Source organism: Lichenostomus cassidix, chromosome 10, assembly GCF_008360975.1.
Source record: "Lichenostomus cassidix isolate B80296 chromosome 10, HeHo_3.0, whole genome shotgun sequence".
NCBI classification, from domain to species: Eukaryota; Metazoa; Chordata; class Aves; order Passeriformes; family Meliphagidae; genus Lichenostomus; species Lichenostomus cassidix.
This window is the reverse complement of record NC_139491.1, coordinates 15688514-15715083: the sequence shown is the minus strand read 5'-3', so window position 1 is coordinate 15715083 and position 26570 is coordinate 15688514. Positions and strand designations below refer to the sequence as shown.

The window sequence follows — 26570 nt, the reverse complement described above, 5'->3', positions numbered from 1 at the left end:
CCTTGCTTGTCAGCGGCCCTAGGTGGTGCTGGTCAGAGGCACTGCAGGCACCCTGCCCAGCGCCGTGTGCTCAGGCCTCCTGCCGCCTCTGCTCACACCTGCCATGTGCAGAATACTTTCTGCACTCTCAACCAAAACACAGAAGAGGTCCTGTCACCGTGTGCACATGCTGTCTTCCGCAGTGTAGTCTTTGGTGTTCTAGAAGTCCCGAAGTCTTTGTTATCCTTGCTGTAATTTTGTTAACAGCAGGAAACGGGGAGTGATGCATTATGGCAATGGCTTCTGCTTCCAGCTCTTGCAGGTACTGAGAGCTAATCTATTTGATTGGCTCAGCAATTTTTTCCATTCAGCCAAGTGTCATTGCTGTTTAATGCCTTGTACAATTTACATGATCCAATTAAAAATCAAGTTCCTGTTTCATGTGGCACTTAATTCACACCTCTTGTGAGACTGCCAGGGGTCTTAGGAGTTGACGCTGTGCCATGGGTTAAGTGTGCCTAAAACTTACATGAGCTGGTGTTTACCTCACTCCTGGTACCAAAGAGAGAAGCACTCTCTAGTTCAGCCTCCTCTGCTTGGCCCTGTGCCTAATGGGACATGATTCAAAGTGTCATTTATCTTCTTCTCACCCCAAAAGAAGGTTAAATTCTTTCTAAGCCCCAGGTGTTCTTTGCCTGGAGCGTCTAGTCTAGGTAGAGGGTAGAAAGCAAGTAAAAAACGATCCCTGGTCATCAGAACATTTGGAGCTTCCTTTTTGTACGTAGATATTTGCATACTTTAGTTCTGGCTTAAATCTGAACAGTATAAATCACTGTACTGCTTGAGAGGAGCAGCAGTAGCTGCTCTCCTCCTCTATCAACTCTAATGCTTCTCATAATGGGTGCATTTTCCCATTTGGCTAAATTAATTAGCCCATCTTTGTCTGTGTTTGATTTGTCAGAGTAGCTATTGTGGGAAAACACATATTTTCTAGCGAATTTGTAGTTATTCCTTGCTCAATTTGGGAATTAATTAACCCATCTTGAGCACTGCAGAAAACTGCTTGTTGTAGAGTGCCACTGCTTTTTCCTCCCCTTGGACTACCTCCTTCTAGAGTCCTGTAGAATTGGTCGTATGATGGATGTTACGTTACCACTTTTGGAGCACATAAATGGAAGTGAAACCACTGTCCAGTGCTGGTTTGGGACATCAGGCTGGAGCTCTCCAGGGTTGGGGAGGTGTGTTTGCCACTCTCACTATGCAGAGAGGGGCAGATTGTTAGTGATCGTCTGCAGGAGCTGAGCTCACACTCGGCGTTGTTTTCTGTCAAAGGGACACACCCTGCAATTGTTAGATTGACAGAGATGCATTGTCTTCAATTTGGGGGAGAGTTTTTCTTGTACCATGGGTGCCTTATTGGATTAAAAGAAGCATTTGCTTAAAATATGAGTACATAAAGATGTTTGTAAGTGCTGGATAGTTTCTTGTATCAACAGATAATAAAAAAGTCAGACAGGTTAATTAAAGAGCCGAGATGTTTCATTTGAGAAACCTCATATACATAGGCGCCTTGGAAGCGGCTGAGGCAAGCAGGCCCAGGGCACTGGTGCCTCGCAGATCTCGGCGGCGATAGCAGGGGAGCAGCCGGGCTGGCAGCGCCTGTGGCACAGCTCTGGCTCAGGGCTGCCACCGGGGCCTCGGGGGCTGGAGCAGGGCCAGCCGGGGAGCTAAATTAAGGAATTGATTCTCCTATTGTTCTCTTAAAGGAGGATCGAAATTCTGTCTCCTGCCTCCCGTGTGGGATGCTTCCATGGACAGTCTCTCAGTGACATGAGCAGTGTGTTTTTCTTGGTGGGTTGTTTTCCTGTACATGATAGAAACTGGGGGAGCACTGAGAGCTGACTCCTGCCTGGACCTGAAACGGCCCTGAAAATGTGGTGTTTCCAGTATTGCTATAGCTAGCTCTGTCCAGATTCCTTAAAAATCTGCTGGTATTTCTGGGATTGACTTTGCATTTCCCAGCCAGAAAGGTGGAGTGCACACCTGGCTGCCTGGCATGGCAGGTGCTGGAGTGGTCCCTGCTTTGCTCACACTTCACTAACTCTTAACAACACTTTTCCTTTCTAAGCTGGGAAATGTTTTTGAAAAAGAGGAATCAGTATCTTCACCAGATTTGTTTAATTTTAAATATATTTTCTCACTTAGTAAAGCCATCTAAAAATTGTTGTATTGTTTACTCACTTTAAAATTATAACTTGAGATTAAAATGTTCTGCATGATGCATTGCTCTGTCCAGCACACTGACAATGCACCTTTAAACTACTTGGCTTGGAGAGGAGCATCAGTAGCAGCACTGATTTTTGTTGTGGAAACCTAGAGCTCAGTATGGGGAAATGTTCCCTCCTTGCTGTCGCTGTTCCAAAATATTCTAATTTTCTTCTGATGTTTTCCCTCTCAACCACAGTGTTTATACTTACAGAAGAGAAAAATAGCCAAATACAAAGGTCACTCTAAAGCAGAGACCTTGTGAATACCAAAATCTCGCTCCAAAGAATTTCAGCTCGTAGTGTTGATTTAAAAACCCTCACAGAAGTGCTTCAGAATGGAAATGCCTCTTTATGTCTCACTGAAAGCTGTAGCATTTAGTGGTGGTAAATTTACTCTTCATAACATGTTATTTCTGCCAGTGTTGATTACTGTTTTGTTGCAGAAGTAACTAACTTTGTAATTTAATCTGCTGTGGTATTGTCAGCCTAAAATTTGATGTGTACACACTACATTAGGAAAAACTGTACTGCAGAGGCTGCCTCTGGAAGTCCCTGAACTGCAAAATGTTGGAGGCTGGCAGAGTAGCCAGAACGGTACCACTGCATGCATGCCTTGGTTTTGTCCTGTTCCCAATGCAGCTGTTCCTGGTCACTGCTGGAGTTCAGACACCATCCCGAATTACCTAAAAGAGAGTGAGGAAATACATACTTGACTAGGTAATTATACTTTATGCTAAATATACTCAGATATATTAGCCAATGCTTGTATTAATTTATAATACCTGAAAAACCTGATCAGGTCTTGATTTTTAATCAAGTTATCAGTCCAGAAGAGTAGCACAGTTCTTGTGGAAATTCTGAAAACAAGTTACTAAGAAATCTGACTCATAAAGCAAATGCCTCATGAAATTTGAATGTTTCGAAGGGAAAATGACTGGCAGCTCTTCTTGTAAGTGTGCTAGTTGCAATAAAGTATAAAAGTTCAACATCAAAGAGATCACCGCTTAGTCTGTGGCGTATTTGTACATCAAAGAACAAATACAGGACAAAAGGAACTGTACAGAGATACAGTTCATCCTTGCAGACAGGTCCCCGTGGAATGCTATAAAGAGCTGCTTTCATAATGTGGAAATGATCTCTGGCACATCTTCATTTCTGATTTGGGGAATAGGTAAGACTAAGAATTAGCAGTGGTGTCTCAGAATCCGGTCATGCCAATGCACTCAGTAAGAGCGTCGGAGCTTACGTGATGTCAGCGCTGCTGTTTGTGTCTCACTGTGACTCAGTTGTGTCAGCCTGGCTGCCAGATGGGAGCTGTGTCTGCAGCAGGGCATTGCACTGGGGGCAGGGTGGGCAAAGGGGGTCTGAAATGTGTAAATGAAAGGGAAAGGTCTGCTTTTTGATTTATTTGTTGTTATGAGAGTGGTCAGGTACTGTGTCATGTTGCCCAAAGAGGTTGTGGAGTTTCCTTTCTTGGAGATGCTAAAAGCTCAACTGGACACAGCCCTGAGCCTTTCTTGACCCTGCTCTGAACAGGGGCTGCATCAAGCAATCTCCAGAGGTGCCTTCCAACACCAACTCTTCTGTGACCTATGAGAACAACTCTTTTGTAGTAAGGCAGCCGTTTACTTAATATTTTTAATTATGGCTTCTTAGTACAAGACACAATTCGGCCAAAAATGTGACCAGCTCTAGCACAGGAAAAGTCTCCCCCCTGGTTTTTTACTACTTTTCTGAACTTTTGTAATGTGAAATCTGGATGTATTTTAACTGATTCGTGTTTTTAGTAGTTTGTTGTGGTTTTGTTGTTTGGTGCGTTTTTGTTGATTTTCCTTAATTTTGAATTCCCCCTTAAATTAGAGAGAAAGTTTGTGGGTGTTTGCCTTAGACCTAAAGAAAAGTGATCGTGGGTATGTAGAGCATGTCCTCTTTCAGAACAAGCCAGCTCATGGGAGATTGGTCACAGAAAATTGTTGGACTGTCATTGACCAACTGGTGAATTGTATTGAAGGCAGTGGAGACTTTGCTATTAATTTGAATGTATCTGTTTTAATATTAAAATGTAAAGTAGGTCACATCTATTCTTCAGGTCTGGTCTTTCTACTTAATTTGTATCTCTGTAAGTGATGGCTGCTTATGTGATGCACAGAAATGTTAATCATAAGATCCAGACTAAATCTGAATTCTCCAAAGTTCAAGTGTGCTTGGATCAACGGTTTTAATAGGAGTTCCACCTTTTTAGGAGATAGTATTGTCAGCAGACTCATTTCTTTTACTGCAGCACTAAAAATAGTTGCAATCTCGTGGAATCATTAAGAAATACAAAGGGTTTCTGTTAAAAACCCCGGGGAAACCTGATTAGGCAGACTACTGTATAATTAATTGATGTGCTACTACACTTGGAGAAGTAGTGCATCAGTAAACAGAAGTCAGAATGTAAAAGGCTAAGAAGAACTGCTGGGAATTGTGTTAAGACATCAAGGCTTGAAAATAACAATTTGAGCACCACAGGAGAGACAAACATTTGCATTTGGTGGAAGGACAGAAAACTCTCCAAAAGACCAGGGCAGGGGGATCTGCTAGGATCAGGCTTGTGCTTAGCACTTTCTTTGCCAATAAAATACCTTTGATATTACTGGCCAAAGTATTTAATGCTACCTGTAAGTTGATATTCTGATAGTTCCCTAGACTATATTCTTACATCTGTGAGACAGTGTCAGGTAAAGTGTTGTTAGAATATTCCTTTTGTTAAGGCTGCGCTTTAAATACATTCAGTCTGATAATTAAGTTGTTGCCTAAGATATGACATGGATCAGTGATTTGTGCCATTGTTTGTCTTGTTTGCTTTGAGACTGGAAGTAATTGTCAGCACGAAGTCTGTAATTATCTCTTTGGAAAAGTCAGGATCTTCCATAACGTTACTGTAAAGAGGTGCAGCAGTTGTGTTTGTAGAGATCAGAGTGGCTGTGATTGCAGCATGAATGAATTATTCCTCCAGAATGTTTAAAACAAATCCCTACCCCATTGCAGTAGTGTCACCTGGAGAAGGAATTCCATCCTGGGATGGTACATGTATGTGGCAAGGCCCTGTGGCCAAGGAGGAAGAAGAAGCAGCTATTGCCACAAGCTTTCAGCCCCTCAGAAATGTACAGGTTTGGCAATTTGAGGAAGACATTTCAGGAGTGATCAATTCACGTTTTTCTGTTTAGGGGAAAGTATAATGCAGCTTTTTTTAAGGAGGCCAATTTCTGTATCTGTTGTGTTGCTGATGGGGAGAAATGGGCTGTGCTTGAAGAGCTTTACCAAGTGGTTTCCCTGGATCTTGTGGCAGGCTGGAGTCCTTATAGTAGCACTGGCTGCTCACTGTGCACTCAGGAGTGCTGGGGAGGGTTGAGGATGCTCAGCATGCTCTAGTCAAGCCTTTTCTCAGGAAATGATAATAATTGGTTGTAAGTAGTGACCACTGCTCTCAAGTAAATGTAGTGGCTGTGTGCATACCTTGCTGTGAGGAGTGAACTGCAGACGTGTTTGTACTGTGCTGTTAAAAGAAGGTGGAGCTTTCCTCACTCAAGCATGTCAAGTTCTGACCTGCTGGCTGGCACAGACTGTGTTTGGACGAGACAAGAGCTTTACATTTTAGAAAAACTAATCAAATGAATTCAATTTATATGCTAAACTGAAGGAACATCTGAAAAAGTTCACTTTTGAATTATCAAAAAAAAAAACTAACAAAAAACAAAACACACCAACAATGAACTTTTTAGAGACTCTTCCACCTTCAAAATACCCGGAGTGTCAGGTTAACAGCCTGTTATTTCAGGAGCGTGTGTACACACTTGCTCAGGGACAGTTGCCAGCAGCTCGTAAAATCAAAATCCCAAAATGAAATCCTTCAATGCTTTTCTCTTTCCCCTCACTGAATTGAAGAATTTCTTAGGGAGGTGCCAGCAAAAATAATGTGGGGTTGTGTAGTTTAACTTCTTTTTTTGGGCTGTTGCCGCAGCATTAGCGATTGGCTAACTATGCTAAGTTCAAATTTTCTATTAGCAGGGGGTGGGATCTCTTTACATGTGAATGAATATCCTGAATGGGCAACATGCACAGATGTCCAACTTGTCTCTTTGGAGCCTAAAGTTAAAGTTCTAGGAGCATGTCCAAAGCTGGCATAAAGCTATGTATCTCCCATGAAAAGCACTGCTGTGTGCTGGCGAAGGCTTGAGTTCTGAATTGGAGTCAGTTTTTGTTAGCCAAGCATTTTTTCATTGGTGGAAGTTTTACAGTTTCTGAGGACTCGTATCTACTTCTAGTGTAAAAGCACCTTAATAATTGAAATTACATAGCACAACTTCAAATATAATCACCAAATATAATGTGGGAGAAGAATTAATTTAATTATAATTAATTCCAGTTTCCAGAAAATGCTTTCAAAGTTGTCTTAAGCTGGATACCAAAATGGTTATCATTTTGGAAAATGTCCCAAGTCTCCAAACATCTCAGTAAAGTGTCTGTTCCACAAAGGACTACTTTGATCCAGCTATCTGAGAGATTTATCCAAGGAAACAAAACCCAGATTGCTCGCCGCTAATCTGGTGCTTTGCAAATAAGATTGTAATTTTTATTCCCTTTACTTGTTTTTCAAAAATTCAGGCAGATATACAATGGGATGGTTTCTTCCCATAAATAATTAAGCCCATTCTAAGCAATGTCAGTAGAAAGTAGTTTTGAGAATCATTTAGTTTTAAGTACCTACTCATTTTTTCCTTTTGAAAATAATATAATGTCCCAAGCAGTTTGAATGTTCACAAATCACATTAGTTCAAGGGGAGAAACTGTTCCAAACTCACTAATTTGTCTTCTAGAAGTAATCTCTTTTAGACATTTACATTTCTTCACAAGGGTGTTTTGTTGTCCCAAAGGCTGTGGATTCCCAGGCAGTGGCCCCAGGTTGGTGTAGCAGGTCCTGCGTGTGTTTCTCTTCACGAGTGGAGTTGTTTGTGTGCTCCAAACGTGCAGCTGCTCCCTGTCACCAGTGCAGCCTGAGCTGCTGCTGTGCAATACTGGCTGAGAGCACTGGGGAAGACCTCTGCCCTGCTTTCAGCTGGCCACTAATGAAATGAGGGCTCTCAGTGAAGCTGTGCTTGCTACTGCTACTCAAAATCATATCATTTTCATTATGAGATCAGATGATGGAACAACATAATCAAAGGGGATTTAGCACGACCTGAAAGCATAAAAGCCATTCCCATTAAAAAAAAAAAAAGTTGAGTGTAAATACTATGATGTTTTTCAGGGAAAAAAACACATAGTAATAGAACACAGGAAGAAACCAAAGGACTGTATTCTAAAAGAGACAATACCAGCAAGGCTGGGGGAGTGAAAATAAGCATTTATTTGTTTACCTGCCTTCTAATGCCATCACAGTAATTCCAAATGCATCGTTCATCTGAATTAAAGAACCCATCTTAATGTTTTAAGACATTATTTATTAACAGTGACTGGTTTTAATGTCAAGAGAGGGTAAATTAAGTTGGTTACACAATTTATCAGATGCTGCTAAATGTTGTGGATGTTATTAGTCATTAAGTAACCAACAGTTAGTCTGGCAGTTTATTAAATCTCAGAACATTGGATGCAGGAATCTCTCCATGTTTTCTTTATGAAGTGGAAGAGCACCTCAGAATAACATTATCAATATGCAGATGTGTATAAATTCTTCCTTTGCTTTTTCCTCATTTCTCTCTTACTGACTGCTTTAAACAAATTTTCATTTAGTTTTTTTTTATGAAAACAATTTTTTTTAGCGAATCTGTCAGAAAAAGTAAATTGACATGTCATAGAATGGCTTTGTGGTTTGCAGGTGTTTTTTTCCTTGTTTTAAGCAGATGCAAAAGGTGTATTCTGATGCTGTTACACTATGATGGATGAAAAAACTGCACTGACTTTTATCCAGGAGAGGGAAGTGAGTTGTTTTCTTTTAAGGGCTGTAGATCAATTGATGTCTTACAGAAGTAATACCATGAAAGTGGGAAGAACTCCTCTTTGATACTCGAGTCTTTCTATTTCAGTTGGTACAGTAATGGGCTTTTGAATTAAAGGTTTGTTAAAGCTTGTATCTATTTCAGAGTATTGACAGCCGAAGCAGACTCACTGAGCCAAAATTTATATGTTTATCCAAGCCTGTTAAAATCAGAATTTATGTTGACTGTACTAATGTGTAAGCTTTAATACCACTTTTATATAGAAGGCTGCTATTTGAATTTTCAGTGAAGTAAATTTCTTTACAATATCTCTTTGAGTTATGGTTTATAACTGGATTCATATAAATAAATGCTTTCAGCCGAATGCTGTTGAACTAATTCCATTTTGAAGTCATTAATTATATTTAGCTCACTGAAAAAAAGAGGGGGAAGGCATCAACTAACCCTATATAGAAGTGACAACAGAATTGTATTGTGAAGAGGCTTTAGGCCTCTTAAGCTCTGAAGAGTGAGTGGTTTGTTGGGTTGGTTGTTGTTTTAATCAAAGAAGTGTGAACAGAAGCTAGATAATGCATTGCTATACTGTGAAGACAATTCATTTTGAACAGACATTAATACATTTAATGCTTTTTGCTTTTATCATGTTAAGGTCTTTGCAATAAAATCTGGCTATGCAGTGAGCCTACTTGTTTGTGCAGAAAAAAAGCTTTGTTTTTTTATCGTAAATCCATTAACTCTTGTCAGATTGGTACATTTTCAAGGAAAATTTCTTCTGATGTACGTTCAGTTGAAAAAGAGGTTTGTTGCAGTCAACTTAATGTAAGCAAGAAAACTTACAGCTTTGACTTGTTATAGTATGTGTGTGTATATATGTATAGTGTGAAGCTTATGATAAAGTGCTAACCAGTGATCAAAACAGAAATCTAGATGCAACCAAAATTTTAGTGCAGTTTGTGTGAGCCTGCTCATTACACTTTATTAATAGGATTTTATGTTTCCAGGCGTTAGACAGAGGACATCATGAACCTGAGCATTGCTGATCTCAGTTTCCCAAAGACAGATTGGAAAAGAAATAGTATATTTATTTTTAGGCTGGAGCATGGTGCTTCTGCCATTTCCATCTTCATCCTTCATTTTGGCTTTTCCATTTCATTGGATGTAAGAATTTTCTTGCTTGGAATTCACTTTGCCCTGGGATCACATAGGCTGCATGCAGAACTGTCATCTTGCTGAAGTGCTGTGTAATTGCCTGATCCTCTTTCCTTTGCTGTCTAGTTTCTTTTTTCTTTCATTTCATTACTTTCATTTCTTCTCCTTCATGTTAACATTCTTCATCTCTAATTCACTTTCTCGTGTTCGTCTTTCACTCTCTTTTGAAAGCAAACTGCCAGTGCCTTATTTAATCTATCAGTGGAGCGAGGGGTAACAACAGAGCTGTGCACTTTAGGCCCTTTGTAACCATCTGCTCCAGATCAGGGTGAAAAAGTGAAAGACAGAGCCCTCCAGGACACCTCTGTGCTTTACCTTTCTAACCCTGCACGCTCAGTTCTTCAAGAGACCTTGGGTCCTTTAGTGGCCTTCTGGAATAGTTCCAAGAGCAACAAAGGGTCATGACAGAGAAACTGCTTCTCCAGATGGACTTTGAATTGTCTTTCCATCTACCAAAATTTACATCTGGTCTCTTACAGCTGTGCTTCCTGCCTGCCATCCCCAAAACGCTTCTGACTTCATTAGCACCTTGTAGCACTCTGTGCCAGGGACACCCACAGATGATCACTGGCACCCTCAGGAAACTTAAATTGTTCTTGGTTGTTGTTTTACTTGAGGAGAAACTGATGCTCTCAGGTTTGCTGCGTTGGAGGAAGGAGATGTGGAATTACCCTGCCAAGCTTCTGCAGTGTCTGAAACATGTAATTGTTCATCAGGAGCTCCCTAAACATCCGTAAACTGTTCTGGTTACAAGTGTGATTACCAGAAATCAACCACAAGCTAGATTTTAGGAATGTGTCAATGAAACCTCTGCCTTGCTTGTAGACTGCCCAGTAAATTTGAGTTTATTAGATGAACTGGCATGAAGCAAGAAAGCTGTCTGGAGTCAGCTTTAAAACAAGTTATTTTAGAAAACACAGCAGACATAATCTCAATTACATATGAGATACAGAAAACCAGAATTACTGTGGAGTGAACTGGTCAACAAGTTTTGGAACTAAACAGCAGGAAGCAAGGAAAATGCAAAAGGAGATAATTTTGTACTTCCATTAAAGATAGTTGGAACAGGGACCATCTTTTTATCTGCATTTACTACAGATAATGTTTTGGGTGTATGAGGTATCCAAAACTGTGACTCCTCAGCTCTACTGAAGCAATGGTGGTGAACAAGCTCTCCCACTATCCTTCTTGCTAACTTTATCTTCAAGAGGAGAACCCAGTGCTGGCATGTTTGCTAACACACATAGCCAGGAGACATTATTTATGGTGTATCAGGTGGCTCAGAACAGTGGTCTCAAAACTCATGCACTCTTATCATTAAAAAATAAAATCACTACATCTAAGAAAATCTAGTAGATCAATGTTTTTTTCATTAATTCATTGCAGTTTCTTGACAAACTACTGGTTTATGATAACATGTATTTTCTACTCATCCATAAGAAAAAAATTCATATTGGAAAACATGTTCCTTTTTAAATTGCACACTTTATAGTGTGCTTCCATGTTCTGCCTCACTCTTCTTATTTTGTCCAGCTCTGCCTTTTGGAAACAGATGGATATAGCTGATTCTCAGCTATTGTTTGAAAATAGTCCTGGTGGGTTTAATCATGGGTATAGCTTGTATACATATTGTGACTGCATGCATCTAACGTGCCACTTATCTAGTTTCTTAAATAAAGGAATCTCCAGACTCAGTTCAGAAACTACCTGTGGGTAACACCAGGGAAAGCCCATCCTTCAAACTCAACATTCCTTTGTGCTTCCTTCTCTGTCTCAGTTTCCAGAAGACCTTCATGTAGAGCTTTGCCTGGACTATTAGAGTAAACTGGTTTTGTACTGGCCTCTTGCTTCAGTTGAATGTGGTGACTATGGAGTGCTTCTCTGTGTTGTCTTTGAAACCTGAAAGTACCCACAATAAACTAAAACCCAAATAGAACAGCTAAAAAATATTCGTCAGAAATCTTACGACTTCGTGTGTCTGTGTGTATTCTTGCTTCTTTCTTGTTTTGTGCTTTTTTTTTTTTGTTTTTATTAAATACTCAAGGGTTGGCAGTGCTGTGAAGTAGAACAGTGAAACATAAATATTAATTGTGGTAGAAATATTGTCTAGAATCTCATTCTTGTTTTACTTGAAAATAATACTCAATTGTCTTGGCCATGCTGGAACAAAGACAAGACCTAAGGGATGTGCATTTGTTTGGCTGCAACTTTATTAACACATTTGGGAACAGTGCCCAGCAATAAATCACACGGAGTGAGTCACTGCCTATTCCTTGATCGTTCCTACCTCTCTGGGAGAGCTGCTGGCAGCCCTCCCCTCCCAGGCTGCCTCCTGGACTGCAGGGCCACCACAGGTTTTGTGTGTTGGGGTGAGAGGAGGGTCTTTCCCCCAGCCCCACAGGGTGGGAGCCACAACTGCTTTTTCCCAGCTTTCTCAGAAAACCACTGCTGGCCTGGCTGGGTTTGTGTTGGGTTTTTTTCCCACTCTGGCAAGGTGGAAAAGCGTGGGAATGTATTTAAGACAGATACCACCTAGGAGTGGCAAGGCCTGTACCTTCCCACTGCTCTTCCTGAGTAACACCTTATTTTGGAGGATCTCTGGCATAGATAAGGGGCTAGTAATCCTTTGTGTGCATAGGATCAAACTACTCTCTTCAGTTTGGGGAAGACTTTTTAAATTTAAGGGCAGAGTTGAAAATTGCAGCCCAATTGATGATGCATGTTTTTCAGCTCTTCTCAGTCAGGCAGCCACAGACACAAGAGGTGTGTCTGCCCTGTTATTCTGGATTGTGACTGTAGTTTCTGCCTGCCTCCTTCCTGCTGCCTCCACTTGCAATGTAAAAATATATTGGTCCGAAATTGCCTGCCATTAAGCTCAGTGAGACAAGTGCAAAATAGATGAAAAGGTTAAAAAGTTCATGTTGTCATCTCACTGAGGGGAATTCAGAGCTTCTGAATGCTACTTTAGTGCCCTACTAATGTATATGCCCCAAATGGACAGTTTAATTCAGCAGTGGCTAGTCTAGCTTGTTAGAGCAAGGAGCACTTCTTCCTTCCCTGACACAGAAAAGTGATTCCAAGAAGTTGGAAGTTGCAGTAACATAATGGCTCTGTTTCCTCTGGAAACCCTTCAGTTCTTTTCTGTGTAAAGAAGATAAACTGCCCTTGATGGGACTAAGGTGTGAGCAGGCTGGAATTCCCCTGAAGCCTGGAGATGGCCAAGTTCCAGCTGTAGGACTGTGTGAAGGCACCAGGAAAGCCCAGGTCGTGTTTCAGCTCCAGGCTGTCAATTCTGGGACTGAAGTGTGGAGGGGCAGACAGGCCCTTCCCTCTTATGTAACACTCCACAACATGGAGCTGAGTCTGTGTTTTAGAAAAGTGGTGGCATTGATTAGTTCGTTGGCCATGAAATCATAGGCAATTTATTTTTTTAAACAAACTTAATAGCAATATTTGTGCATGCTGATTTTGAATGTCATTCATGTTGCAACAGAGCTTTTGATGGATTAATTACATCATTTGTAAGCAGACAAAGAAAGATGAAGTTCACCGGAGTTTTGACTGAGAAACTAAAAAAATTACAGTTTGTTGTCTGTGTTCTGAGGATTATCATTAACTGGTCTTACTGCTTGGATATTTGCCTTACAGAGAGATGGTCGTTGTTACATTGGAAATAGAGCAAGTGAATTCACTGGTGCACAGCAATAGTGACAAATCCATTTTCCAGTCCTGGATTATGGTCTTAAAATCAAGGCAGTAATTGTTATTTAGTTCCTGTAATCAGCAAGCTTATATGTTTCAAAGAAAACTTGAAGTATTTGGTGTGTGGGCTAGGTGATAACTCATGACAGAACTTCAGCTGTTGTTTGAAAGCATATTTCAGATCCTACTTTGGCTCCTGAAAACTATAATTGCAGACTTAGCAAAAACTTTCTCTTGTTTGTCTTTTCAATATTGACTGTTTGAATTAAGGTGGTTTTTTTAATGACATGATTTTAAAAGGTTTTAGACATCTAGGTTAAGTAAATGGCATGGTACTGAAGACTGTAGATATGTCAAGTTATATCCTGTACCACCTAAAGGAAAGGAAAGAAACAGCTAAAGTTTTTGCTTTAGTCCCCTCTGTTTACCCTCTTTAGTCAGTGTAGGCAGAACAAGCATTAGGAATGTTTGGTCCTCTTTCTAGTCTGTTTCTAGTCATCCGAGAAAGAAAGTTGAGGTTTGTTTTATTTAATTTGTTTTATGCATACGTTTTGTGTTTAGATATTGTACTGGCTTATGAATACTAGAAAAAGAAGTTATCTGTGGACTTTATTCTATGTTCTAAGCACAAGCAAGACACTTGACACTGTATAAGCAGAAAAATACATTATCTGCCCTGCTGAGCTTACATCTGAAAATGTAGGGTAGTCAGCGTGGCTTTTGTAAAACTGTCTTTACATTCTCCAGCAACTTGTAGAGGTATATTTGTGAAAAACAGGGTTTCCACAACTGAAGTCTTTGTTCCAAATCTAAATGTTTTCTAAATGTTTTAGGGTTTCTCCAGTGAAAGTTTGTCAAAATAGCACACAAAAATTGTGCTGAAAACTGATGGGGACATTTCATTGCAAGTAAAACTAAATGTAGGAGAGGCCCTGCACTGTAAGAAAAACCCTTATGCTGTATTACCAAGATGTACCCAGCCTTAAAAAAAGCCACTTTGTGGAATTCAGTAAACTTGGTTTTCTGGAATTGTATGCAGATTATATCATCACTTCTGGAATGTGCTTTTTTCCCTGGGCCAGGACTGCCAGACAGAGCTCTCTGACAATCTCTTTATCTGTAGGGTTGTCTATAATGTTAATTAGTGAACTCTTTGAAAAACCGGCTTCCATTAGTTAATTTATGCATAAAACATCACTGAGGGATGTTTTACCTGTTTCACAAGTAGGGGACTGAAGTATAGCTTAAGGGACGTGGCTTGGGCCACACAAGAAGCCTGTGTCATAGCCAGGAATCAAGATTCACATTTCATTGCCTAACCACACAAATTCAGAAAATAAATAGTTGAAGAAAAGCAGATGCAACACTGAGGATTTGAGTCTTGGCTACAATTTACAGGGTGCTCAACTCACTGCCCATACAGCCAGAAGAATCTGCTTTGGGAGGCCAGTAATGCTTTTGCATTCAAAGAATCATAGAAGGGCCTGGGTTGGAAGGCACCTTAAAAGCCAACTTGCTCCAACCCCCTGCCATGGGCAGGGACACCTTCCACTGTCCCAGGTTGCTCAGACCCCCATCCAGCCTGGCCCTTGGACACTTCCAGGGATGGGGCAGCCACAGCTTCCCTGGGCAACCTGTGCCAGAGCCTCACCACCCTCACAGGGAAGAATTTCTTCCAAATATCCAACCTAAATCTTCCTCTTTCAGTTTAAAGCCATTCCCCCTTGTCCTATCACCACATCCCTTTTCTAGAGTCCCTCTCCAGTTCTCTTGCAGGCCTGTTAGGCACTGGAAGGGGCTCTAAGGTCTCCCTGGAGCCTTCTCCAGCCCCAGCTCTCCCAGCCTGTCTCCACAGCAGAGCTGCTCCAGCCCTCAGAGCATCTCCATGGCCTCCTGGCCTTGCTCCAGCAGGTCTGGGTGGTTCTTATGCCAGAGGCCCCAGAGCTGGACTGCCCTGCACAGCTTGGTGTCAATGGCAAACTTGCTGAGGGTGCACTCAATCCCACTCTGTATGTGTCCAACAAAAACTCCTACTGGTCTGAGTGCAAGGTGCCAGGCTGGCTGCAGACATTGTAGCCTGCTTTGTATTTTGGGAGTGCAGGATTTTCACTTTTTATTGACCCTTTTTTTTTTAACTCACTGGTACAACTTCATAATAATTATTATTTATGGCTGATGACCTCACCCAGAGGACTAAAGAAACACAATTTCAGTGTTAACCCTTTCCAGGGATTTTTAGAATATCAGCCCGATGTCTCAAAATCATAAGGCAGGAGCAAAAATCCTGAGGCTGGTATTTCAATTTAAAGCTGTCTTTGGGGATTCTTATTTTCCTTAGGTTTGTGTTTGTTTTTGAATATGTGCTTCTAATCTAGCAAGGGCATAATGAGCTCTTGAGACATAATAAGCTCAGTAAGACTTGAAACACTGTTTACCGCTTGAAGTATTTACGTGGCTTCTATTCCTATTCATGTATCCACGCACAATATGGTATTTATTAGATCCTCAAAGATAGGAAGCCTCTAATCCTAATGTTCTACAGGTACAAAGTGAATTACAGAAAGGATGTGCCCAGCTTCATGAAGCTGTGAAATCATGTAAATCCTGGTGTGTTTAGCAAGTCCTGCACATCTTAGAGGAGTTTGGTGTGTGCCTAACTTTGGGATAGTTCTGTGACTGGCCCTGGCTCACACCCACAGTTCTTGTGACAGCACAGGAACTCGGAGTCACATCTTTTCAATCCTGTAGTAGCAATCCTGAGCTAGCCTGAGAGGAAGAAATGTTTCCCATATGCTTCTGAAGCAAGGCAGGAAAATTCAGGCTAGAAGGAAAGGACAGGTTGTAACTGTGAGGAAAACAAGCTGTTGGAGCAACTTCTTTTGGAATTGGGATGTGTTTTCTATCACTTGATGGCTCTGTGTGCATAATTATGGCACTTAAAAAAGAAGTGCCTTCTAGTATCGCTGGTCTGTATGGGCATCATACAAAACCTGCTGGGCGATATTCCATCATCTCTATCACACACAAGGTGAATTTGATTATAATGTTATCTACCTCCCTCATGTTTCTGTTTATGTAAATTTTCCTTGAACTCATTCCATCATGCGGATGCTGGAAGCAATGTGTTCACAGAATTTCTTTCAGTCCTAATCCTATGATATTTTGTATCATGCAGTTTTATCTCTTCTTGTCAGAAATTTTGGAATTGGGAATATGAGGAAGGAGAATGGGTTAGACACATTGGCACAGTGCAATTATTTTTGCACATAGAGAAGACGCCTCCCTGTAAATTCCTTGTGACATAAGGTTTCTGACTAAAATTAGGTCATGGCTATTTAATTGTTTAGGTGTCCACCCACGAGGGAGCTACAGAGAGCTCTTTCAATTCCTTGCAATCAAGTAAGTAGCAGTTACTCTCATTTATCCTCTAAGGAAATAGTCCACCAAAAATAATACGTTGATTCCTTAGCCCCTCCCTGTCACTAATCACTCAGCTCTTGTAGCTACAGACTGACTTGGCCTTCAGCACCAGAGTGTCCAAGTGCCTCAGTCATTAATTTTCAACTTACGACACTTTGGTGATGTAAGAAAGCGTCGTCCTCGTTTCACAGCTGAGGAATTGACACATCAAATAAGTGACTTGCCTCAAGTTTCACAGCAATATTGGCCATAGAAACCAATGACTTATTCATAGACTATTCTGTTTCTTGGAAAACCAACCCTGTGTTCCTTGTCCTTCTGCCTGCTACCCCAGATCTCCTCGGACCAATTTAGCAGGCTAAGCGTTTCGGGCTGTGTGTATTTTAGCCTCCCATAAGCTGGCATTGCCAAACAAATGCACCCCTCCCTTGTGTGAACACAAGCAGCATCTCTGCAGTCACGTGGGGAATTAAGTCAGGAAACTGATTCAGGTTAAAGTTAATCCCCCAAGAACAGTTTCAACCTGAGTCGTTCCTCATTTGGCTCTTACAGTGCAGCTGTAGAGGCACCGCTGAAAGGAGAGGGAGGGGAGGGGAGGGCAGCTCTGCTCAGTGGCTGGAGGTTTCTGCTCGCTAAAATGCTTGTGGAGTTAGTGGGGTCCAGTTCATCAAAACCTTAACCAAAATAAGTTCTAGTTTCTTCTTTCTCTGGAGTGTATGTTGCATGCTTTGAGTTTTCCCCATGTTTGTAAAGCCCACCCAAAGCACAGGGTCAGACTGTTTCCAGAACACAGAGGAGGCTTTAGATCAGTCCTTACTCTGGGGACATTTCAGACCTTCCCTGCATGGCAAGTTTTTTGTGTGTGGCTGCTGTCATTAAAAATGCTTCATTCTGTATAGCCTTTTTCTGTTTGAAATGAAACTATTTCTGAGTAGTTGTAAATGCAGCCAGAAGAGGAGCACAGTTACCAGTTTAAGTCCATTTGTAAATGGAATACAATGCTGTAAGTGTGGAGCTTAATGCCTCTTCTCACCCTGCACCATGCTGACCTATGTGAGCCCAAATTCCTTTGCCTTTCTGCCCTGAGTAGTTCCATAGGAAAGAAGACCAATTGGAATTGTATCCATGTTTTTTAGTATTTAGGTGGAGCCTGTCTGTCCTGACTTTTCACATATGAATCAGACACATGGGGACAATCCTCCTATTTTGCTGATCCCTCTCTCAAAAGAGGTGTTCAGAGGGCTTCCCAGTTGCTGTGCTGAGGTGAAGGTCCAGCTTTGAAAACAGAGTTCCAAATCCTGCTGCTTCATTTGAAGGACTGCAGTGCAGGACAACCTGTAAGTGTGGCATGATGCCCTCATCCCGACTACATCAGAACTCCACAATAATTTATTCAGGGACTTTGGCATGCTAATTACTTGGTTGTTCATGACTAAGGCAGGAAGAAGGGTGCTAGTGACATCTAAAAGGAGACTGAAAGGAGTTCTTGTACTTTAGAAATGGTTGCAGAAGAGAGCAAAGCATCTTTTAATGACTGCTGTTAATATTTCTAACATGAGGATAATACCTTTTCTCTTGGCTTGCCCCAAAACCCCCTGAAAATCTTTTTTGCCGTCTTTGTTGCTGAACGCTGTTCCCCAACTTTTCTGCTTTTTTGTTTTGTGGCTGGAGTGTGAGTCCTGGCTGAGAGAAGGAGAGGATGTTGCAGATGGTCCTCAGTGCCATAAACTTCTGTTGCAAAAACCTCTGGCCTGTGTCAGCCACAGCCCCTGTTCCCACCCAGCCACCTCAGAAGCCTCAAAAGAAACGTGTGTGGGATTGTTGTATTTGGGGCTTTTTTGTTCAGGCTTTGTTCAAAGGTTCAAGATTGGGGCATAAATCAGTTTGGTTTTCCTCCACAGCTGAGCACAGATCATAACATTTACAGCACAGCCCCTTTGTGTAGTAGGAACCTAACAAGAACCAGATTTTAACATAGTCACTGGTTCCTTTGAAGGAGACAGTGTTAGCAATTATGATCTAGACTAGACATTGGTAAGAACTTACCAAATAATTATAGGCTTCCTAAAGGAGTATAGTATGAGTAATTGCAAGTTTAAAAATGTTATTACGAGGAGTAGTTTATACCGAAACTTCATCGTGTTCTTTGAAACCAGAATCCATAACTCTCATCATGCCACAGCAAATGCTTGCCCTTCTCCACAGAAGAATGTAGACTTGCCTTATTGTACAGCAAATGTTCTGTGGTACATTATTTAAATTAGCATATAATAGAAACCTAATTGCCCACTAGGGCTCACAGCTTTAGCTGGTGGAGATCAATGTGCTTCCACTGAAGTCAGTGTAGCAATGATGATTTTCACCCTTGAGGATCTGGCTCAGCAGCTTGTTTCTATTCCAGGCATTGTTAAAGGAGATAGTGTGTTTAGAATATTAAACCATGGCATTGTCAGAGATAGTCAACTCAATTTATGTGCAAGTGAAGAGAAATAAAGCAGTAAAACCATTATTTTTATCTGAGGATTTCAATTTACATTGTCGATTATTCATATTGACTGATCTGCTACAACAGGGAAATCATGAGCGTGGGGTCATCTTGTTGTGGTTTTAATTTCCTACGTCTGTAGTTATCTAATCCTCTCAGTGTGAGCAAGCACGATTAGTATTTATTTCTATTCTGTGTGCCAGTGCCCTGGGCCAGGTTCTGTGCTAAATCCAAAGTGACTCTCCTACTTAATTGGCATTAACTTGTGCTGCAGTAATATAAATAAAAACTTGTACTTTCTGTGTGAAGCACTCACAGCTCCCCAGACAAATTTCTTCTATGTTGATATTCTCCCCTCCATGTTAAGGCTTGTGTTAAATCTGTGTTTTTTACTCAGTTTAGAACTTTTTCTAGCAATGTTTTCCAAATAATACTTCGGGAAGCACAAATTTTGAAAGGCTTTGGCTGCTTGTTAACCATTGAGGGGCTACCAGGAGCAACAGTACCACTGGTTAATAAATTGCTGCAGTAAGAACAACAGCTGTCTCTCTCTGGAGAGTCAAGTACCAAAAGGAACAATAATTCTTCACTTTGTCAAATGGGTTTTACAATCGTTTGGAATGCTTGCTTAAAGAAGCTTATTTTACTTCATGAATGCTCCATTCAGGAATAGGAAAACTTTTGGGCTGAGCTGAGCCAACACTTCTTTGTGGAGTTTGTTTCCTCTCCTTTCACTTCCATTATTCTCAGAAGACCTCTGGCTGCTCCCCCACTTATCTCTGCTTCCATTTGTCCCCTGGGAGCTTTGGATAATCAAAGTTCTGCTGCAAGTATTCTTCAGAGAGTAGGAAGGGGGGAGTTCTGGTTGAATGTTTTGGGTCTTTATCGAGGACAGTATAGTAACTGACTGTGTGAGCCTTTTGAAATAGTACAGTGTTAAAACTCCAACAAATTTGGAGTTGCCTGGCGTTCGTTCCTGTCTGTTTTCTGATGTGTGCAGAACACAAGCATAAGAAGAAACATCAGCAGGAATGATGGGTAAAGACTGTCTTGAAAGGGTTGAGAGATTATGTCCATCACTCGGTAAGTTATTGTATGGCTTCATTCAGCTCTGGTTACTAGGTGCTTTTCTTCTCCTGACAAAGGGATGAAGCTTAGCTCATGAACTGGTTTGGATTGTCTTTGGATGTAATGACTGCAATAATATAGGTGCTGTTTCTATTATTTTCTTCTAACTTTTATCAAGCCTCCTTTTTCTGGGGAAATATAAATTGACATTCACTGATTGCCAGCTTCTACATTTTTGAGTGATTTGGCCTTTAGAACTTAGTGTTAGCCATGTGAAGCAAGTTGGATTTTTAATTTTAATCTGTCAAATGCACTTAGCAACAATTGAATCAACAATCTTATTCTGTAATCTCCTGTTCATACTTGTATTTTTCCTGGTTCTGTGGGTCATAGGATTGTGTTCTCCTTATTGAACTGTCAGACTTGTTTGAAAGAGGTGTCAGTGCTTTCTGTTTGGGGAACTTCTTTTGGTGGCCATTTTGCAATTTTGTGTATTTTATAAACAAAAGTACCAAGGCATTCATGTAGGTGTTGATGGTAAGTTCCATTAAGCTCCTTTGTTTTCAGTACTGGGTTTTGTAGGCTTTTTTCACTTGGAAAACATGTAAGGCGTGTGACCAGAGACTTACATAACACAAGATGTCTCGTGTTGAGGTAAGGAAACCATCTTCGAGCCAGATATCTGAGACCAGCGTTGTGTTATCTCCATTGCAAAGATAACAGACATTAAAATTCTAGAGTCTGGTGGCCAAATGGCACAGCACCAAACAGGATAGATTTTCTTTTCCCCAAGTGGTAAATCGTGTTCGATAATTCATGATGCAAACTGCTGTTATTTCTAGAGTGTGTGAGCCTCTGATGGCAGAGCAGATTTTCTTACCTCTCTAGGTTAGATGAAAAGCTGAACGAACTTTGAGAACTGCAGAATATGCCGGTAGCTTTGCTGCAGTAGATCAGCTGATACTTCTTTGCTTGTATCGTTTTACTCCCCAGTGTGGTCCGAGTGGTGCAGCTCTTACGTGCTGCGCTTTTTGCCTTTTTGTGAGGAAGAAGTAGGATTGCAAAGATAATGGGAGAATGCAGTGGAGCATTCATGGCAATAATTTCTAAGAGCTGGAGATAAATAAGCAGGCAAAGTTGAAGACTTATCTGGGTGGGGGTATTAGCATTTTGAATACCCTCTGCACAGATGCAGTTATCACTTAATTGACTTTACACTAGAAAAGCACTTTGCAGCTGAAAAAAAAAAAACTTCTGCACGTAGTCCACAATGGTTCTCTTCTGCTGTACCAGACACTCGGGCTGCTTTACTCCCCGTGCCAGCTACAGGGAAGGACAGAGCCTGTCTGGGGTCTGCCCTTCACAAGCTCGGTTGTGGTGCCCAGCACTTGCCCTTCCTTCTCGGGCTTGCCTTCCCTGGCTGCACCACGGCTGAACGAGGCGGCAGGGAGGCCTCATTGCCCCAGGCCGATCCTCTCCCCACGGGAGCTGGGCTTGCCGGCGCTGCCTTGTAGCACCAAGCTCACCCACCGCCCTCGAGGTGAAGTCGCAGCAGCTGGTCCCTGTCTGCTATTCCCACCCTGGGTGGGAGCTGAGGCCTGCCTCAGCTGCCCTCGCTGTGGGTTTTGGAGCCAGTGGAGAGTTCTGCACTGAGGGCTGCAGCGGTCTGTGCTCCACAGCGGGTTGTAATGCTTGGCTCCCCTGAGAGGCAGTGCGATGGGAGCGAAGGTTCTCCGGCTGCACACACGGCTCCCAGGGCAGCACACAGCCACCCTCTCCCCGGCCCTGCTCTCTGCAGCATCTGTGGAGAGGAGGGACAAATGTGGCAACCACGAGAAGACAGTTTGTTCATTTCGTTTCCAAGCTGTCAGAAACAAAGAAGGTTGTTTGGAATTTTAAAGGAGTTTTGTGGCAGAGCAGTTGGCTGTGCAGTATTTCAAGAGGCTGCAGTCAGACCTGTCCTTGCCGTGCTTTGCAGGGAGCAGGCTGATCTCTTCCAGATGATACCGTGCCAGTGTTAACCCGGAGAGTGAATTCTCACCCAGTCCTTTATAGACCAAGATTGCTGCCTGAGCACCTTCGTTTTCTCACCCTGATTTGCTGAAGATTGTCAGAGTTGCGCAGACAACGTCAGCAACACCCTCAATTCAATGGGGCCTTTCTCTGTGGAATAGTTACTTAGTTTGCTTGCAGTCATTATTTTAAATTTTGCTATCTAAGCATGTTAAGGTTTTATTGGTATTATTCCTTCAACAGCAATATTGGTTACTCCAGGCATTGTTTAAAAGCTTATTTTTTTTGCAATTCTTAAAGAGAGATTTGGCTTAGAGCAAAATCAGTAAGGGGAAAAGAATTAGGAAATCAAACCCTTCCTTTCCCTTTTTGAACCTCTCGGTTTTCCAACCTCAAATAAGTACGTGAAAGGGGTTTAACAACTTTAAATTGGATTTTGGAATGTCAGATGACTCTAATAGCCTTTGTACACAAATAACAACAGAAGAGCTGATTATTGTTTCTGGGCTCTGCGATGCACTTACGTAATCATTAATCTTGGCACTTCTTTATCTGCAGCAGATTAGGAGGCCACTGTCATTTTGAAGACTGCCATTAAGTAGACTTTGTTAGTGTTTAAATATGTGAAGCTTAACTTTAAGCTTCCTTAATGTATGCAGTGGAGGTATCCAGTGCCTTGAATAGAGCTGTTGGAGTAAGTTTCAGTCACATATCTGCTGCCACAGTCTGACCTCAGACATGGGTTTATGTACAGTGTTTTGTTAATCAGCCTCTGAAGACACTTTGAAAGCTTTTTAAGCGTAAAGCATTAATACATCTGTTTGAAACAGCAAGCAAACTTGCTTTATCTACTACCTTTCAGTTGGTTTAATCATCAAGAGGCAGGAAATTAAATGCTATGAAATGAGTAGGCAGAAAGGGTTTTAATGAAGGTCGTAGCACCTAATCTGATTGTGGCAAAGGAAGAGCTTTTGCTAGACCTTTTCTTTTCACAAGCTTGTAATTTTCTAAAACGTTTTTGTGGGCAGCTACGTTTTTTTTCTTTTGTGATCCTTGTCATGTAATGAAGATGGTTGTCAAACACTGAGTGTATCATATATAGACATTATGAGGGTATAAAGAGACACAGAAACAGAGCTAAGTCCAGGGAGATAGTGTGAGCCGGGGTGGTGGGGGACATCACTGTAATGTATGGTTTGAAGAAAATGTTTGGGAATAAAGCTTTCTCTGTGGCAGAAGTGTTTTTGAGGCAGTCTGATAGACTGATGCTGCATTTATTTTGTTGTAAGCCAGAGCCCATCTCCATTTCTATCTCCACTGACAGTATCTTGTATGTTCTCCCCACCCTGTGCAGTGTTTGGGGATGGGTCACAGTGTTTCCTCCTGCTCCCTTTTCCAGGAGAAAATCTGAGGAATCCTTCTGATCCCATATACGCTAATATTGCTCCCTCTGAGGTGGGGCAGGGGCTGAATGAGGCATCTTTCTTGTAGGTATGTTTGTTCAGCAGAGATGTGACCTTCTGTCATAAAAAAAGGCTATAAGCTTTCTCTAATGTCTGTATTTGCAGTGTTCTAATATGTATCAGGAAACATCAGCTGTACATCATTGCTTGTTTTAGAACTTCAGTAATATTTTCTTTGAAATGGAGGAAATGTGGGTGTAGTTGATCTGTTTTGTGCTCCCCCCTTCAAAACCTAGAGGAGTAGCTGAGGATGTGGCTTCTTCTGGTGTCCCTCAGTCTCACTCATCCTCTGATGACCTCTGCAGAGGACTCACGAAAAGGAGCTGACAAAACCACACACATACACTGGAAACAGTGGTAGTGGAAAACATCTTTGTATTAAAAACAAGTGGTCCCATGTCAGCAGCAGACGCAGAATATGGACTTCAGGAGAACCTGTTGTGTGAGGTCTGAGGGTGTCTGGTTGTGATTTGCTTGCAATAGCCATAAATCACAGATGGCGTTGCAGAATTCACGCTCAGTATTGGCTGCTGTGTGATGAATCCAGGGAAGGAGGTGTTGGAGGGAGTTATTAAATGAGTGAGTGCAGCTAAAAGGCTTTTTACTGTTTAGACTTCTGGAGTTGGTTTTGGTTGTTATTGTTCATCTCTTAGATGAATCATCTGAAAATGAAAATTTAAACTAGACATTTAGAGTGCACCTTTGTGAGAAACTAATGATTCTACTTGGCATACAGCATCAAAGGAAGCCTTTTTAATGACATCAAATCCATGTACAGCCAAAAAGAAAATATTGTCAAAATGCAGATGTAGTCACTTCAGAATGATGGAGTTTCTAGTCTGGGTGAAATACTTTTTTATTATTTTTTTCCCCTGCAACTTTTTCTTTTAGAAGTAGATTCAGTTTTTGAGTGGTTTTTCATCAAAATGCAGCTCTCTTGTAGGGATGTGGCTTCTGCACCAGCCACGTTTGCTTGGCTTTAACTTAATTGTGCAGAGTCCCATTTCCCAATGCACAGCGACACATCCTGCAATTTCTGCAGAGGCCAAACCCTTTATAAAATCCATGCAGCCCTGCAAAATGGCAGGACAAGGCTGAATCATGGCAAACACTTTATTTAAGGGACATTTACTTATGGGGTTCTCCCTGCTTTGTCACCTCTTTTGAGTTCATTCCATATTCCTCTTTCCAAACTGCCTTGCTCTCTCCGAGGAACAAGCTGTTGAAGTGGAATTTGACTTGCCCAAATCAAAAATACCAAGGAAAGCATTGTGGGCATTGTGGTGGGGACAGGTTGCTAATCAGAGACAACCTTCTAGGCAGTGGTGCCAGGAATTGTTAATGCTTGGTCTGAAAGCTCCGTGCACAGTTGTACAAGTGGTGTAGCTGTGGTGTTCCCTATCCACAGTGTAGGTTCACTGCATGTTCCCTCAGGTTCTTGGCCTATCACTTTGCTAATGAGTGTAGTTGAAATAATTTTGACACTATGTTGCAAATGATTGCTTTTTCTCAGGTCTGTGTGTTTGGTTAGGCTTTGTTCTTTTCTTGTTGATTTTTTTTTTTTCATCAGCTACCTGTGGCTGTCATCTGGTCTGTGCTGGTAGGCAGCCTGATAAGATCATTGAACTGAGATGCAGTTTTGCAAATGGATAGCACAAGTGTGTGTAGCTTCTTAGCAAATCCAGTGATAGAGCTTTCATGTTGTATAAAAGGAAGTCTGAGACTCTTTAGCTCTGTTCTAAAAGACCTTTCCTTAATGAACGCTGCTGTAATTCAGGTACTGAGTGCCTCTGGTACTCCTGTGTATGGTAACCCTCTGCATGGAAATAGGGAGCAGAATGATTGCCTTCCAAGTGGTGGTCATTTAAGGCTCTTTGCAGCCTAGGAAAACTAATTCGGGTAAAGGTTGTTGAGCTGTGAGAGCTGTATTGTAGTTGACTTGCTGAAGTGCTGCTTAAAATTGGTGAGTGTTTGACAAGTTCTTTGTTTTCCGACTAGAAGAGAATAAACAGAAATGCCAGATTTTCCCCTAAGCCAGTGCAGTTAGTTAGGGAAAAGAAAGTGGGAGGACAGTGTTGGAGTTATCAAGTTCCAGTCTTCAGAAGACCAAGTCCAACACTTGAGAGAAGGAAATTGCATCAAATGGGGGCTCTATGAATTAATCTGTGAAGAAAATATCAGGGTTATTTGGACTTTCTGCTCTAAAATGCTACATTTCTTCAAGACTTTCTTTATTCAAGTCAAGTCTTTATTTGTTTCTTCTAGAGATTTAGGAAATGGGGCAGAAGTACAAATGCATTTAAGATTTTCAGTACAGGTTTCTTTTTGGAGGAAAGGGGGAGAATTCATTTAGTATTGTTCAGCTAACTCCAGCACATAAATTAATCTTATTCTCCTGCAGATTTCACTGTTTTCCTCTCCATTAATAGCAGAGAATAAAAAACCAGCACACAGTCACCAGGAAGGAGAAATTGGTGTAGATTTGCTTTTCCCAATGCAAGAGAACAATAAATTGCAAAGACTACAAGAAACTTCAGTGTGATTGAGCATTCCAGGCCACTTTCAGTGCCTTCAGTGCCTCAAGGTGCACACAGATCTTGGCCCTCCAGCTCCATTCTTCATGTCATTTTTCATTTGACAGACCATATGCACTGGTTGGTTTGAGCAGCACAGTGGTACAGGTTGGATCACAGCAGAACTATGCTTGTGCCCTGCTGCAGGTGTTTGTCTTCACAAATGCTCCAGGTTAGTAATCATCTGTAGGAAATTAAGGATGTCAAAATCTGAGTGAACTCTAGAATCCTGTAAAAACAAACATGATGGATTCACACAAACCCCAGCTTGCTCCTGCCTGGATAAATGCAGTAGCAAATTAGAGCAGAAAAAGTCACTGCTGGCAGTTCCTGTGGTAAAAGCTCACACCTATTGTGCCCCTAAAACATGTATTTTGTGTAATTTCATCAAGAGAAATGCTTTGTAGGTGTGT

At 41.5% G+C, this 26570-nt stretch overlaps 1 protein-coding gene and 1 long non-coding RNA gene across 6 annotated transcripts in view; one reads left to right on the top strand and one right to left on the bottom strand.

The window, feature by feature from the left end:
- Window positions 1–26570, top strand: part of RORA (RAR related orphan receptor A) — a 351708-nt gene that overhangs the window by 286895 nt on the left and 38243 nt on the right. The gene's annotated exons all lie outside the window — the stretch shown is intronic.
- LOC146432818 (uncharacterized) overlaps window positions 1835–26570 on the bottom strand; it is a 65141-nt gene continuing 40405 nt past the window's right edge. Inside the window, exon 6 of one of the 2 annotated variants that reach the window (XR_014854336.1) lies at window positions 1835–2929. This is a non-coding gene — a long non-coding RNA (uncharacterized LOC146432818). Of the gene's footprint in view, window positions 2930–26045; window positions 26342–26570 lie in introns of those variants that run through there. The other variant, XR_014854335.1, reaches the window with a different exon arrangement.